This window comes from Diplotaxodon limnothrissa, linkage group LG3 (assembly GCF_057381915.1).
Source record: "Diplotaxodon limnothrissa isolate DT_005_m linkage group LG3, D_limnothrissa_male_GT1.1, whole genome shotgun sequence".
In the NCBI taxonomy this organism is placed as follows: domain Eukaryota; kingdom Metazoa; phylum Chordata; class Actinopteri; order Cichliformes; family Cichlidae; genus Diplotaxodon; species Diplotaxodon limnothrissa.
Window position 1 is genome coordinate 69073498 of NC_140598.1, and position 15468 is coordinate 69088965.

Below are 15468 nucleotides of genomic sequence, written 5' to 3' on the forward strand. Positions count from 1 at the left end.
GCACATTAACGACATTGCTTTTGGCTCTTTTCCAATGTCTTGTGCTGCTAGCTGATGCAACCTACACCACACAAGGGCCTGAGTGACCGGCTGGGGCCACTTACACCACATCAGGGCCTGTGGCTCTGGCTGAGGCCACTTACACCACACCAGGGCCTGAGTGACCGGCTGGGGCCACTTACACCACATCAGGGCCTGTGGCTGCTGGCTGAGGCCACTGACACCACACCAGGGCCTGTGGCTGCTGGCTGAGGCCACCTACACCACACCAGGGCCTTAGTTGCTATTGAGGCCAATTACACCACACCAGGGTCTGTGGCTCTTGCTCAGGCCACTTACACCACACCAGGGCCTGTGGCACTGGCTGAGGCGACTTACACCACACCAGGGCCTGTGGCTCTTGCTCAGGCCACTTACACCACACCAGGGCCTGAGTGACCGGCTGGGGCCACTTACACCACATCAGGGCCTGTGGCTGCTGGCTGAGGCAAGTTACATCACAACAGGGCCTGTGGCTCTGGCTGAGGCCACTTACACCACACCAGGGCCTGTGGCTGCTGGCTGAGGCAAGTTACATCACAACAGGGCCTGTGGCTGCTGCCTGAGGCCACATACACCACACCAGGGCCTTAGTTGCTATTGAGGCCAATTACACCACACCAGGGTCTGTGGCTTTTGCTCAGGCCACTTACACCACACCAGGGCCTGTGGCACTGGCTGAGGCCACTTAGACCACACCAGGGACTGTGGCTGCTGGCTGAGGCCACTTACACCACACCAGGGCCTGTGGCTGCTGGCTGAGGCCACTTACACCACACCAGGGCCTGTGGCTGCTGGCTGAGGCCACCTACACCACACCAGGGCCTGTGGCTGCTGGCTGAGGCGACTTACACCACACCAGGGCCTGTTGCTGCTGGCTGAGGCCACTTACACCACACCAGTGCCTGTGGCTTCTGGCTGAGGCTACTTACACCACACCAGGGCCTGTGGCTGCTGGCTGAGGCCACATACACCACACCAGGGCCTGTGGCTCTTGCTCAGGCCACTTACACCACACCAGGGCCTGTGGCTGCTGGCTGAGGCCAATTACACCACACCAGGGCCTGTGGCTCTTGCTCAGGCCACTTACACCACACCAGGGCCTGTGGCACTGGCTGAGGCCACTTAGACCACACCAGGGCCTGTGGCTGCTGGCTGAGGCCACTTACACCAAACCAGGGCCTGTGGCTGCTTGCTGAGGCCATCTTCACCAAACCAGGCCCTGTGCTGCTTGCTGTGGCCATGTAAAACACACCAGGTCCTGTGCTGGTTCTTGAGGCCATCTTCAACAATCCAGGGCCTGTGCTGTTGGATAAATGCCAAACTGAGCCTTTGGGTTAGGGTATTATGCAAACATGCAGGTATGGTTATAGGATTGTCTTCGTAACTTCAGGTACTTGCCACCTAATCACTTGAATCCATAAATTGAGACATTGTGCTGGGGCCAGCAGCTTACGGCCATACCACCCTGAGCACGCCCGACCTTGTCTGATCTCGGAAGCTAAGCAGGGCTGGGCTTGGTTAGTACTTGGATGGGAGACTGCCTGGGAATACCTGGTGCTGTAAGCCTTTCATTTTCATGTCATTGAACCGCTTTTGATCCAGAGAAGGGGTGTATTAAAAGACCAAAAGCAGCTCCCCATTAATGAGGGCACATTAACGACATTGCTTTTGGCTCTTTTCCAATGTCTTGTGCTGCTAGCTGATGCCACCTACACCACACCAGGGCCTGAGTGACCGGCTGGGGCCACTTACACCACATCAGAGCCTGTGGCTGCTGGCTGAGGCCACTTACACCACACCAGGGCCTGTGGCTGCTGGCTGAGGCCACTTACACCACACCAGGGCCTGTGGCTGCTGGCTGAGGCCACCTACACCACACCAGGGCATTAGTTGCTATTGAGGCCAATTACACCACACCAGGGTCTGTGGCTCTTGCTCAGGCCACTTACACCACACCAGGGCCTGTGGCACTGGCTGAGGCCACTTACACCACACCAGGGCCTGTGGCTGCTGGCTGAGGCCACCTACACCACACCAGGGCCTGTGGCTGCTGACTGAGGCGACTTACACCACACCAGGGCCCTTTTGCTGCTGGCTGAGGCCACTTACACCACACCAGTGCCTGTGGCTTCTGGCTGAGGCGACTTACACCACACCAGGGCCTGTGGCTGCTGGCTGAGGCCACTTACACCACACCAGGGCCTTAGTTGCTATTGAGGCCAATTACACCACACCAGGGTCTGTGGCTCTTGCTCAGGCCACTTACACCACACCAGGGCCTGTGGCACTGGCTGAGGCCACTTACACCACACCAGGGCCTGTGGCTGCTGGCTGAGGCCACTTACACCACACAAGGGCCTGTGGCTGCTGGCTGAGGCCACCTACACCACACCAGGGCCTGTGGCTGCTGGCTGAGACCACTTACACCACACCAGGGCCTGTGGCTCTTGCTCAGGCCACTTACACCACACCAGGGCCTGTGGCTCTTGCTCAGGCCACTTACACCACACCAGGGCCTGTGGCTGCTGGCTGAGGCCACTTACACCACACCAGGGCCTGTGGCTGCTGGCTGAGGCCACTTACACCAAACCAGGGCCTGTGGCTGCTGGCTGAGGCCATCTTCACCAAACCAGGCCCTGTGCTGGTTCCTGAGGCCATCTTCAACAATCCAGGGCCTGTGCTGTTGGATAAATGCCAAACTGAGCCTTTGGGTTAGGGTATTATGCAAACATGCAGGTATGGTTATAGGATTGTCTTCGTAACTTCAGGTACTTGCCACCTAATCACTTGAATCCATAAATTGAGACATTGTGCTGGGGCCAGCAGCTTACGGCCATACCACCCTGAGCACGCCCGACCTCGTCTGATCTCGGAAGCTAAGCAGGGCTGGGCTTGGTTAGTACTTGGATGGGAGACTGCCTGGGAATACCTGGTGCTGTAAGCCTTTCATTTTCATGTCATTGAACCGCTTTTGATCCAGAGAAGGGGTGTATTAAAAGACCAAAAGCAGCTGCCCATTAATGAGGGCACATTAACGACATTGCTTTTGGCTCTTTTCCAATGTCTTGTGCTGCTAGCTGATGCAACCTACACCACACAAGGGCCTGAGTGACCGGCTGGGGCCACTTACACCACATCAGGGCCTGTGGCTCTGGCTGAGGCCACTTACACCACACCAGGGCCTGAGTGACCGGCTGGGGCCACTTACACCACATCAGGGCCTGTGGCTGCTGGCTGAGGCCACTTACACCACACCAGGGCCTGTGGCTGCTGGCTGAGGCCACCTACACCACACCAGGGCCTTAGTTGCTATTGAGGCCAATTACACCACACCAGGGTCTGTGGCTCTTGCTCAGGCCACTTACACCACACCAGGGCCTGTGGCACTGGCTGAGGCGACTTACACCACACCAGGGCCTGTGGCTGCTGGCTGAGGCCACTTACACCACACCAGGGCCTGTGGCTGCTGGCTGAGGCCACTTACACCCCACCAGGGCCTGTGGCTGCTGGCTGAGGCGACTTACACCACACCAGGGCCCTTTTGCTGCTGGCTGAGGCCACTTACACCACACCAGTGCCTGTGGCTTCTGGCTGAGGTGACTTACACCACACCAGGGCCTGTGGCTGCTGGCTGAGGCGACTTACACCACACCAGGGCCTGTGGCACTGGCTGAGGCCACTTAGACCACACCAGGCCCTGCGCTTCTGGCCGAGGCCATCTTCACCAAACCAGGCCCTGTGCTGCTAGCTGATGCCACCTACACCACACCAGGGCGTGAGTGACCGGCTGGGGCCACCTACACCACACCAGGGCGTGAGTGACCGGCTGGGGCCACTTACACCACATCAGGGCCTGTGGCTCTGGCTGAGGCCACTTACACCACACCAGGGCCTGTGGCACTGGCTGAGGCCACTTAGACCACACCAGGGCCTGTGGCTGCTGGCTGTGGCCACTTAAACCACACCAGGGCCTGTGGCTGCTGGCTGAGGCCACTTACACCACACCAGAGCCTGTGGCTGCTTGCTGAGGCCACTTACACCACACCAGGGCCTGTGGCTCTGGCTGAGACCAATTACACCACACATGGGCCTTATTTGCTATTGAGGCCACTTACACCACACCAGGGCCTGTGGCTCTGGCTTAGGCCACTTACACCACACCAGGGCCTGTGGCTCTTGCTCAGGCCACTTACACCACACCAGGGCCTGTGGCTGCTGGCTGAGGCCACTTACACCACACCAGGGCCTGTGGCTCTTGCTCAGGCCACTTACACCACACCAGGGCCTGTGGCACTGGCTGAGGCCACTTACACCACACCAGGGCCTGTGGCTGCTGGCTGAGGCCACTTACACCACACCAGGGCCTGTGGCTGCTGGCTGAGGCCACCTACACCACACCAGGGCCTTAGTTGCTATTGAGGCCAATTACACCACACCAGGGTCTGTGGCTCTTGCTCAGGCCACTTACACCACACCAGGGCCTGTGGCACTGGCTGAGGCCACTTACACCACACCAGGGCCTGTGGCTGCTGGCTGAGGCCACTTACACCACACAAGGGCCTGTGGCTGCTGGCTGAGGCCACCTACACCACACCAGGGCCTGTGGCTGCTGGCTGAGACCACTTACACCACACCAGGGCCTGTGGCTTCTGGCTGAGGCGACTTACACCACACCAGGGCCTGTGGCTGCTGGCTGAGGCCACTTACACCACACCAGGGCCTGTGGCTCTTGCTCAGGCCACTCACATCACACCAGGCCCTGCGCTTCTGGCCGAGGCCATCTTCACCAAACCAGGCCCTGTGCTGCTTGCTGTGGCCATGTACAACACACCAGGCCCTGTGCTGGTTCCTGAGGCCATCTTCAACAATCCAGGGCCTGTGCTGTTGGATAAATGCCAAATTGAGCCTTTGGGTTAGGGTATTATGCAAACATGCAGGTATGGTTATAGGATTGTCTTCGTAACTTCAGGTACTTGCCACCTAATCACTTGAATCCATAAATTGAGACATTGTGCTGGAGCCAGCAGCTTACGGCCATACCACCCTGAGCACGCCCGACCTCGTCTGATCTCGGAAGCTAAGCAGGGCTGGGCTTGGTTAGTACTTGGATGGGAGACTGCCTGGGAATACCTGGTGCTGTAAGCCTTTCATTTTCATGTCATTGAACCGCTTTTGATCCAGAGAAGGGGTGTATTAAAAGACCAAAAGCAGCTGCCCATTAATGAGGGCACATTAACGACACTGCTTTTGGCTCTTTTCCAATGTCTTGTGCTGCTAGCTGATGCCACCTACACCACAACAGGGCCTGAGTGACCGGCTGGGGCCACTTACACCACATCAGGGCCTGTGGCTCTGGCTGAGGCCACTTACACCACACCAGGGCCTGTGGCTGCTGGCTGAGGCCAGTTACACCACACCAGAGCCTGTGGCTGCTGGCTGAAGCCACTTACACCACACCAGGGCCTTAGTTGCTATTGAGGCCACTTACACCACACCAGGGCCTGTGGCTCTGTCTTAGGCCACTTACACCACACCAGGGCCTGTGGCTGCTGGCTGAGGCCACTTACACCACACCAGGGCCTGTGGCTGCTGGCTGAGGCCACCTACACCACACCAGGGCATTAGTTGCTATTGAGGCCAATTACACCACACCAGGGTCTGTGGCTCTTGCTCAGGCCACTTACACCACAGCAGGGCCTGTGGCACTGGCTGAGGCCACTTACACCACACAAGGGCCTGTGGCTGCTGGCTGAGGCCACTTACACCACACCAGGGCCTGTGGCTGCTGGCTGAGGCCACTTACACCACACCAGGGCCTGTGGCTGCTGGCTGAGGCCACCTACACCACACCAGGGCCTGTGGCTGCTGACTGAGGCGACTTACACCACACCAGGGCCCTTTTGCTGCTGGCTGAGGCCACTTACACTACACCAGTGCCTGTGGCTTCTGGCTGAGGCGACTTACACCACACCAGGGCCTGTGGCTGCTGGCTGAGGCCACTTACACCACACCAGGGCCTGTGGCACTGGCTGAGGCCACTTAGACCACACCAGGGCCTGTGGCTGCTGGCTGAGGCCACTTACACCACACCAGGGCCTGTGGCTGCTGGCTGAGGCCACCTACACCACACCAGGGCCTGTGGCTGCTGGCTGAGGCCACTTACACCACACCAGGGCCTGTTGCTGCTGGCTGAGGCCACTTACACCACACCAGGGCCTGTGGCTTCTGGCTGAGGCTACTTACACCACACCAGGGCCTGTGGCTGCTGGCTGAGGCCACTTACACCACACCAGGGCCTGTGGCTCTTGCTCAGGCCACTTACACCACACCAGTGCCTGTGGCTCTTGCTCAGGCCACTTACACCACACCAGGGCCTGTGGCTCTTGCTCAGGCCACTAATGTCACACCAGGCCCTGTGCTTCTGGCCGAGGCCATCTTCACCAAACCAGGCCCTGTGCTGCTTGCTTTGGCCATGTACAACACACCAGGCCCTGTGCTGGTTCCTGAGGCCATCTTCAACAATCCAGGGCCTGTGCTGTTGGATAAATGCCAAACTGAGCCTTTGGGTTAGGGTATTATGCAAACATGCAGGTAGGGTTATAGGATTGTCTTCGTAACTTCAGGTACTTGCCACCTAATCACTTGAATCCATAAATTGAGACATTGTGCTGGGGCCAGCAGCTTACGGCCATACCACCCTGAGCACGCCCGACCTCATCTGATCTCGGAAGCTAAGCAGGGCTGGGCTTGGTTAGTACTTGGATGGGAGACTGCCTGGGAATACCTGGTGCTGTAAGCCTTTCATTTTCATGTCATTGAACCGCTTTTGATCCAGAGAAGGGGTGTATTAAAAGACCAAAAGCAGCTCCCCATTAATGAGGGCACATTAACGACATTGCTTTTGGCTGTTTTCCAATGTCTTGTGCTGCTAGCTGATGCCACCTACACCACACCAGGGCCTGAGTGACCGGCTGGGGCCACTTACACCACATCAGGGCCTGTGGCTGCTGGCTGAGGCCACTTACACCACACCAGGGCCTGTGGCACTGGCTGAGGCCACTTAGACCACACCAGGGCCTGTGGCTGCTGGCTGAGGCCACTTACACCACACCAGGGCCTGTGGCTGCTGGCTGAGGCCACCTACACCACACCAGGGCCTGTGGCTGCTGGCTGAGGCCACTTACACCACACCAGGGCCTGTTGCTGCTGGCTGAGGCCACTTACACCACACCAGGGCCTGTGGCTTCTGGCTGAGGCTACTTACACCACACCAGGGCCTGTGGCTGCTGGCTGAGGCCACTTACACCACACCAGGGCCTGTGGCTCTTGCTCAGGCCACTTACACCACACCAGTGCCTGTGGCTCTTGCTCAGGCCACTTACACCACACCAGGGCCTGTGGCTCTTGCTCAGGCCACTAATGTCACACCAGGCCCTGTGCTTCTGGCCGAGGCCATCTTCACCAAACCAGGCCCTGTGCTGCTTGCTTTGGCCATGTACAACACACCAGGCCCTGTGCTGGTTCCTGAGGCCATCTTCAACAATCCAGGGCCTGTGCTGTTGGATAAATGCCAAACTGAGCCTTTGGGTTAGGGTATTATGCAAACATGCAGGTAGGGTTATAGGATTGTCTTCGTAACTTCAGGTACTTGCCACCTAATCACTTGAATCCATAAATTGAGACATTGTGCTGGGGCCAGCAGCTTACGGCCATACCACCCTGAGCACGCCCGACCTCATCTGATCTCGGAAGCTAAGCAGGGCTGGGCTTGGTTAGTACTTGGATGGGAGACTGCCTGGGAATACCTGGTGCTGTAAGCCTTTCATTTTCATGTCATTGAACCGCTTTTGATCCAGAGAAGGGGTGTATTAAAAGACCAAAAGCAGCTCCCCATTAATGAGGGCACATTAACGACATTGCTTTTGGCTGTTTTCCAATGTCTTGTGCTGCTAGCTGATGCCACCTACACCACACCAGGGCCTGAGTGACCGGCTGGGGCCACTTACACCACATCAGGGCCTGTGGCTGCTGGCTGAGGCCACTTACACCACACCAGGGCCTGTGGCTGCTGGCTGAGGCCACCTACACCACACCAGGGCCTTAGTTGCTATTGAGGCCAATTACACCACACCAGGGTCTGTGGCTCTTGCTCAGGCCACTTACACCACACCAGGGCCTGTGGCACTGGCTGAGGCCACTTACACCACACCAGGGCCTTATTTGCTATTGAGGCCACTTACACCACACCAGGGCCTGTGGCTCTGGCTTAGACCACTTACACCACACCAGGGCCTGTGGCACTTGCTCAGGCCACTTACACCACACCAGGGCCTGTGGCTGCTGGCTGAGGCCACTTACACCACACCAGGGCCTGTGGCTCTTGCTCAGGCCACTTACACCACACCAGGGCCTGTGGCACTGGCTGAGGCCACTTAGACCACACCAGGGCCTGTGGCTGCTGGCTGATGCCACCTACACCACACCAGGGCCTGAATGACCGGCTGGGGCCACTTACATCACATCAGGGCCTGTGGCTCTGGCTGAGGCCACTTACACCACACCAGGGCCTGTGGCTGCTGGCTGAGGCCAGTTACACCACACCAGAGCTTGTGGCTGCTGGCTGAAGCCACTTACACCACACCAGGGCCTTAGTTGCTATTGAGGCCACTTACACCACACCAGGGCCTGTGGCTGCTGGCTGAGGCCACCTACACCCCACCAGGGCCTGTGGCTGCTGGCTGAGGCGACTTACACCACACCAGGGCCCTTTTGCTGCTGGCTGAGGCCACTTACACCACACCAGTGCCTGTGGCTTCTGGCTGAGGCGACTTACACCACACCAGGGCCTGTGGCTGCTGGCTGAGGCGACTTACACCACACCAGTGCCTGTGGCTCTTGCTCAGGCCACTCACATCACACCAGGCCCTGCGCTTCTGGCCGAGGCCATCTTCACCAAACCAGGCCCTGTGCTGCTAGCTGATGCCACCTACACCACACCAGGGCGTGAGTGACCGGCTGGGGCCACCTACACCACACCAGGGCGTGAGTGACCGGCTGGGGCCACTTACACCACATCAGGGCCTGTGGCTGCTGGCTGAGGCCACTTACACCACACCAGGGCCTGTGGCTGCTGGCTGAGGCCACTTACACCACACCAGGGCCTGTGGCTCTTGCTCAGGCCACTCACATCACACCAGGCCCTGCGCTTCTGGCCGAGGCCATCTTCACCAAACCAGGCCCTGTGGCTCTTGCTCAGGCCACTTACACCACACCAGGGCCTTATTTGCTATTGAGGCCACTTACACCACACCAGGGCCTGTGGCTCTGGCTTAGGCCACTTACACCACACCAGGGCCTGTGGCACTTGCTCAGGCCACTTACACCACACCAGGGCCTGTGGCACTGGCTGAGGCCACTTAGACCACACCAGGGCCTGTGGCTGCTGGCTGAGGCCACTTACAACACACCAGGGCCTGTGTCTGCTGGCTGAGGCCACTTACACCACACCAGGGCCTGTGGCTGCTGGCTGAGGCCACTTACACCACACCAGGGCCTGTGGCTTCTGGCTGAGGCCACTTACACCACACCAGGGCCTGTGGCTGCTGGCTGAGGCCACCTACACCACACCAGGGCCTGTGGCTGCTGGCTGAGGCGACTTACACCACACCAGGGCCCTTTTGCTGCTGGCTGAGGCGACTTACACCATACCAGGGCCCTTTTGCTGCTGGCTGAGGCCACTTACACCACACCAGTGCCTGTGGCTGCTGGCTGAGGCCACTTACACCACACCAGGGCCTGTGGCTGCTGGCTGAGGCCACCTACACCACACCAGGGCCTTAGTTGCTATTGAGGCCAATTACACCACACCAGGGTCTGTGGCTCTTGCTCAGGCCACTTACACCACACCAGGGCCTGTGGCACTGGCTGAGGCCACTTACACCACACCAGGGCCTGTGGCTGCTGGCTGAGGCCACTTACACCACACAAGGGCCTGTGGCTGCTGGCTGAGGCCACCTACACCACACCAGGGCCTGTGGCTGCTGGCTGAGGCCACTTACAACACACCAGGGCCTGTGGCTCTTGCTCAGGCCACTCATATCACACCAGGCCCTGTGCTTCTGGCCGAGGCCATCTTCACCAAACCAGGCCCTGTGCTGCTTGCTGTGGCCATGTACAACACACCAGGCCCTGTGCTGGTTCCTGAGGCTATCTTCAACAATCCAGGGCCTGTGCTGTTGGATAAATGCCAAACTGAGCCTTTGGGTTAGGGTATTATGCAAACATGCAGGTATGGTTATAGGATTGTCTTCGTAACTTCAGGTACTTGCCACCTAATCACTTGAATCCATAAATTGAGACATTGTGCTGGCGCCAGCATCTTACGGCCATACCACTCTGAGCACGCCCGACCTCGTCTGACCTCAGAAGCTAAGCAGGGCTGGGCTTGGTTAGTACTTGGATGGGAGACTGCCTTGGAATACCTGGTGCTGTAAGTCTTTCATTTTCATGTCATTGAACCGCTTTTGATCCAGAGAAGGGGTGTATTAAAAGACCAAAAGCAGCTGCCCATTAATGAGGGCACATTAACGACACTGCTTTTGGCTCTTTTCCAATGTCTTGTGCTGCTAGCTGATGCCACCTACACCACACCAGGGCCTAAGTGACCGGCTGGGGCCACTTACACCACATCAGGGCCTGTGGCTCTGGCTGAGGCCAGTTACACCACACCAGGGCCTTAGTTGCTATTGAGGCCACTTACACCACACCAGGGCCTGTGGCTCTGGCTGAGGCCACTTACACCACACCAGGGCCTGTGGCTGCTGGCTGAGGCCACCTACACCACACCAGGGCCTTAGTTGCTATTGAGGCCACTTACACCACACCAGGGCCTGTGGCTGCTGGCTGAGGCCACTTACACCACACAAGGGCCTGTGGCTGCTGGCTGAGGCCACCTACACCACACCAGGGCCTGTGGCTGCTGGCTGAGACCACTTACACCACACCAGGGCCTGTGGCTCTTGCTCAGGCCACTTACACCACACCAGGGCCTGTGGCTTCTGGCTGAGGCTACTTACACCACACCAGGGCCTGTGGCTGCTGGCTGAGGCCACATACACCACACCAGGGCCTGTGGCTCTTGCTCAGGCCACTTACACCACACCAGGGCCTTAGTTGCTATTGAGGCCAATTACACCACACCAGGGTCTGTGGCTCTTGCTCAGGCCACTTACACCACACCAGGGCCTGTGGCACTGGCTGAGGCCACTTACACCACACCAGGGCCTGTGGCTGCTGGCTGAGGCCACTTACACCACACAAGGGCCTGTGGCTGCTGGCTGAGGCCACCTACACCACACCAGGGCCTGTGGCTGCTGGCTGAGACCACTTACACCACACCAGGGCCTGTGGCTCTTGCTCAGGCCACTTACACCACACCAGGGCCTGTGGCTCTTGCTCAGGCCACTTACACCACACCAGGGCCTGTGGCTCTTGCTCAGGCCACTCATATCACGCCAGGCCCTGTGCTTCTGGCCGAGGCCATCTTCACCAAACCAGGCCCTGTGCTGCTTGCTGTGGCCATGTACAACACACCACGCCCTGTGCTGGTTCCAGAGGCCATCTTCAACAATCCAGGGCCTGTGCTGTTGGATAAATGCCAAACTGAGCCTTTGGGTTAGGGTATTATGCAAACATGCAGGTATGGTTATAGGATTGTCTTCGTAACTTCAGGTACTTGCCACCTAATCACTTGAATCCATAAATTGAGACATTGTGCTGGGGCCAGCAGCTTACGGCCATACCACCCTGAGCACGCCCGACCTCGTCTGATCTCGGAAGCTAAGCAGGGCTGGGCTTGGTTAGTACTTGGATGGGAGACTGCCTGGGAATACCTGGTGCTGTAAGCCTTTCATTTTCATGTCATTGAACCGCTTTTGATCCAGAGAAGGGGTGTATTAAAAGACCAAAAGCATCTGCCCATTAATGAGGGCACATTAACGACATTGCTTTTGGCTCTTTTCCAATGTCTTGTGCTGCTAGCTGATGCAACCTACACCACACAAGGGCCTGAGTGACCGGCTGGGGCCACTTACACCACACCAGGGCCTGTGGCTCTTGCTCAGGCCACTTACACCACACCAGGGCCTGTGGCACTGGCTGAGGCCACTTACACCACACCAGGGCCTGTGGCTGCTGGCTGAGGCCACCTACACCACACCAGGGCATTAGTTGCTATTGAGGCCAATTACACCACACCAGGGTCTGTGGCTCTTGCTCAGGCCACTTACACCACACCAGGGCCTGTGGCACTGGCTGAGGCCACTTACACCACACCAGGGCCTTAGTTGCTATTGAGGCCACTTACACCACACCAGGGCCTGTGGCTGCTGGCTGAGGCCACCTACACCACACCAGGGCCTGTGGCTGCTGGCTGAGGCGACTTACACCACACCAGGGCCCTTTTGCTGCTGGCTGAGGCCACTTACACCACACCAGTGCCTGTGGCTTCTGGCTCAGGCGACTTACACCACACCAGGGCCTGTGGCTGCTGGCTGAGGCCACTTACACCACACCAGGGCCTGTGGCTCTTGCTCAGGCCACTCACATCACACCAGGCCCTGCGCTTCTGGCCGAGGCCATCTTCACCAAACCAGGCCCTGTGGCTCTTGCTCAGGCCACTTACACCACACCAGGGCCTTATTTGCTATTGAGGCCACTTACACCACACCAGGGCCTGTGGCTCTGGCTTAGGCCACTTACACCACACCAGGGCCTGTGGCACTTGCTCAGGCCACTTACACCACACCAGGGCCTGTGGCTGCTGGCTGAGGCCACTTACACCACACCAGGGCCTGTGGCTCTTGCTCAGGCCACTTACACCACACCAGGGCCTGTGGCTGCTGGCTGAGGCCACCTACACCACACCAGGGCCTGTGGCTGCTGGCTGAGGCGACTTACACCACACCAGGGCCCTTTTGCTGCTGGCTGAGGCCACTTACACCACACCAGTGCCTGTGGCTTCTGGCTGAGGCGACTTACACCACACCAGGGCCTGTGGCTCTTGCTCAGGCCACTTACACCACACCAGGGCCTGTGGCACTGGCTGAGGCCACTTACACCACACCAGGGCCTGTGGCTGCTGGCTGAGGCCACCTACACCACACCAGGGCCTGTGGCTGCTGACTGAGGCGACTTACACCACACCAGGGCCCTTTTGCTGCTGGCTGAGGCCACTTACACTACACCAGTGCCTGTGGCTTCTGGCTGAGGCGACTTACACCACACCAGGGCCTGTGGCTGCTGGCTGAGGCCACTTACACCACACCAGGGCCTGTGGCACTGGCTGAGGCCACTTAGACCACACCAGGGCCTGTGGCTGCTGGCTGAGGCCACTTACACCACACCAGGGCCTGTGGCTGCTGGCTGAGGCCACCTACACCACACCAGGGCCTGTGGCTGCTGGCTGAGGCCACTTACACCACACCAGGGCCTGTTGCTGCTGGCTGAGGCCACTTACACCACACCAGGGCCTGTGGCTTCTGGCTGAGGCTACTTACACCACACCAGGGCCTGTGGCTGCTGGCTGAGGCCACTTACACCACACCAGGGCCTGTGGCTCTTGCTCAGGCCACTTACACCACACCAGTGCCTGTGGCTCTTGCTCAGGCCACTTACACCACACCAGGGCCTGTGGCTCTTGCTCAGGCCACTAATGTCACACCAGGCCCTGTGCTTCTGGCCGAGGCCATCTTCACCAAACCAGGCCCTGTGCTGCTTGCTTTGGCCATGTACAACACACCAGGCCCTGTGCTGGTTCCTGAGGCCATCTTCAACAATCCAGGGCCTGTGCTGTTGGATAAATGCCAAACTGAGCCTTTGGGTTAGGGTATTATGCAAACATGCAGGTAGGGTTATAGGATTGTCTTCGTAACTTCAGGTACTTGCCACCTAATCACTTGAATCCATAAATTGAGACATTGTGCTGGGGCCAGCAGCTTACGGCCATACCACCCTGAGCACGCCCGACCTCATCTGATCTCGGAAGCTAAGCAGGGCTGGGCTTGGTTAGTACTTGGATGGGAGACTGCCTGGGAATACCTGGTGCTGTAAGCCTTTCATTTTCATGTCATTGACCCGCTTTTGATCCAGAGAAGGGGTGTATTAAAAGACCAAAAGCAGCTCCCCATTAATGAGGGCACATTAACGACATTGCTTTTGGCTGTTTTCCAATGTCTTGTGCTGCTAGCTGATGCCACCTACACCACACCAGGGCCTGAGTGACCGGCTGGGGCCACTTACACCACATCAGGGCCTGTGGCTGCTGGCTGAGGCCACTTACACCACACCAGGGCCTGTGGCACTGGCTGAGGCCACTTAGACCACACCAGGGCCTGTGGCTGCTGGCTGAGGCCACTTACACCACACCAGGGCCTGTGGCTGCTGGCTGAGGCCACCTACACCACACCAGGGCCTGTGGCTGCTGGCTGAGGCCACTTACACCACACCAGGGCCTGTTGCTGCTGGCTGAGGCCACTTACACCACACCAGGGCCTGTGGCTTCTGGCTGAGGCTACTTACACCACACCAGGGCCTGTGGCTGCTGGCTGAGGCCACTTACACCACACCAGGGCCTGTGGCTCTTGCTCAGGCCACTTACACCACACCAGTGCCTGTGGCTCTTGCTCAGGCCACTTACACCACACCAGGGCCTGTGGCTCTTGCTCAGGCCACTAATGTCACACCAGGCCCTGTGCTTCTGGCCGAGGCCATCTTCACCAAACCAGGCCCTGTGCTGCTTGCTTTGGCCATGTACAACACACCAGGCCCTGTGCTGGTTCCTGAGGCCATCTTCAACAATCCAGGGCCTGTGCTGTTGGATAAATGCCAAACTGAGCCTTTGGGTTAGGGTATTATGCAAACATGCAGGTAGGGTTATAGGATTGTCTTCGTAACTTCAGGTACTTGCCACCTAATCACTTGAATCCATAAATTGAGACATTGTGCTGGGGCCAGCAGCTTACGGCCATACCACCCTGAGCACGCCCGACCTCATCTGATCTCGGAAGCTAAGCAGGGCTGGGCTTGGTTAGTACTTGGATGGGAGACTGCCTGGGAATACCTGGTGCTGTAAGCCTTTCATTTTCATGTCATTGAACCGCTTTTGATCCAGAGAAGGGGTGTATTAAAAGACCAAAAGCAGCTCCCCATTAATGAGGGCACATTAACGACATTGCTTTTGGCTGTTTTCCAATGTCTTGTGCTGCTAGCTGATGCCACCTACACCACACCAGGGCCTGAGTGACCGGCTGGGGCCACTTACACCACATCAGGGCCTGTGGCTGCTGGCTGAGGCCACTTACACCACACCAGGGCCTGTGGCTGCTGGCTGAGGCCACCTACACCACACCAGGGCCTTAGTTGCTATTG

General features: G+C 58.3%; 7 non-coding genes and 2 pseudogenes across 7 annotated transcripts; all 9 read left to right on the top strand.

The window, feature by feature from the left end:
• Positions 1-1489: 1489 nt before the first annotated feature.
• Positions 1490-1608, top strand: LOC146637586 (5S ribosomal RNA; annotated as a pseudogene).
• Positions 1609-2867: 1259 nt separating this feature from the next.
• Positions 2868-2986, top strand: LOC146637587 (5S ribosomal RNA). The gene has a single exon (XR_014905990.1). It is a non-coding gene; the product is annotated as a 5S ribosomal RNA (ribosomal RNA).
• A 2082-nt stretch (positions 2987-5068) lies between these two features.
• On the top strand, positions 5069-5187 carry LOC146637588 (5S ribosomal RNA). Its single transcript, XR_014905991.1, has one exon. It is a non-coding gene; the product is annotated as a 5S ribosomal RNA (ribosomal RNA).
• A 1535-nt stretch (positions 5188-6722) lies between these two features.
• Positions 6723-6841, top strand: LOC146637589 (5S ribosomal RNA). The gene has a single exon (XR_014905959.1). It is a non-coding gene; the product is annotated as a 5S ribosomal RNA (ribosomal RNA).
• Positions 6842-7743: 902 nt separating this feature from the next.
• On the top strand, positions 7744-7862 carry LOC146637590 (5S ribosomal RNA). The gene has a single exon (XR_014905971.1). It is a non-coding gene; the product is annotated as a 5S ribosomal RNA (ribosomal RNA).
• A 2557-nt stretch (positions 7863-10419) lies between these two features.
• Positions 10420-10538, top strand: LOC146637591 (5S ribosomal RNA; annotated as a pseudogene).
• Positions 10539-11829: 1291 nt separating this feature from the next.
• Positions 11830-11948, top strand: LOC146637592 (5S ribosomal RNA). Its single transcript, XR_014905992.1, has one exon. It is a non-coding gene; the product is annotated as a 5S ribosomal RNA (ribosomal RNA).
• A 2087-nt stretch (positions 11949-14035) lies between these two features.
• LOC146637593 (5S ribosomal RNA) lies at positions 14036-14154 on the top strand. The gene has a single exon (XR_014905982.1). It is a non-coding gene; the product is annotated as a 5S ribosomal RNA (ribosomal RNA).
• A 902-nt stretch (positions 14155-15056) lies between these two features.
• On the top strand, positions 15057-15175 carry LOC146637594 (5S ribosomal RNA). The gene has a single exon (XR_014905993.1). It is a non-coding gene; the product is annotated as a 5S ribosomal RNA (ribosomal RNA).
• The last annotated feature ends 293 nt before the right edge of the window (positions 15176-15468 follow it).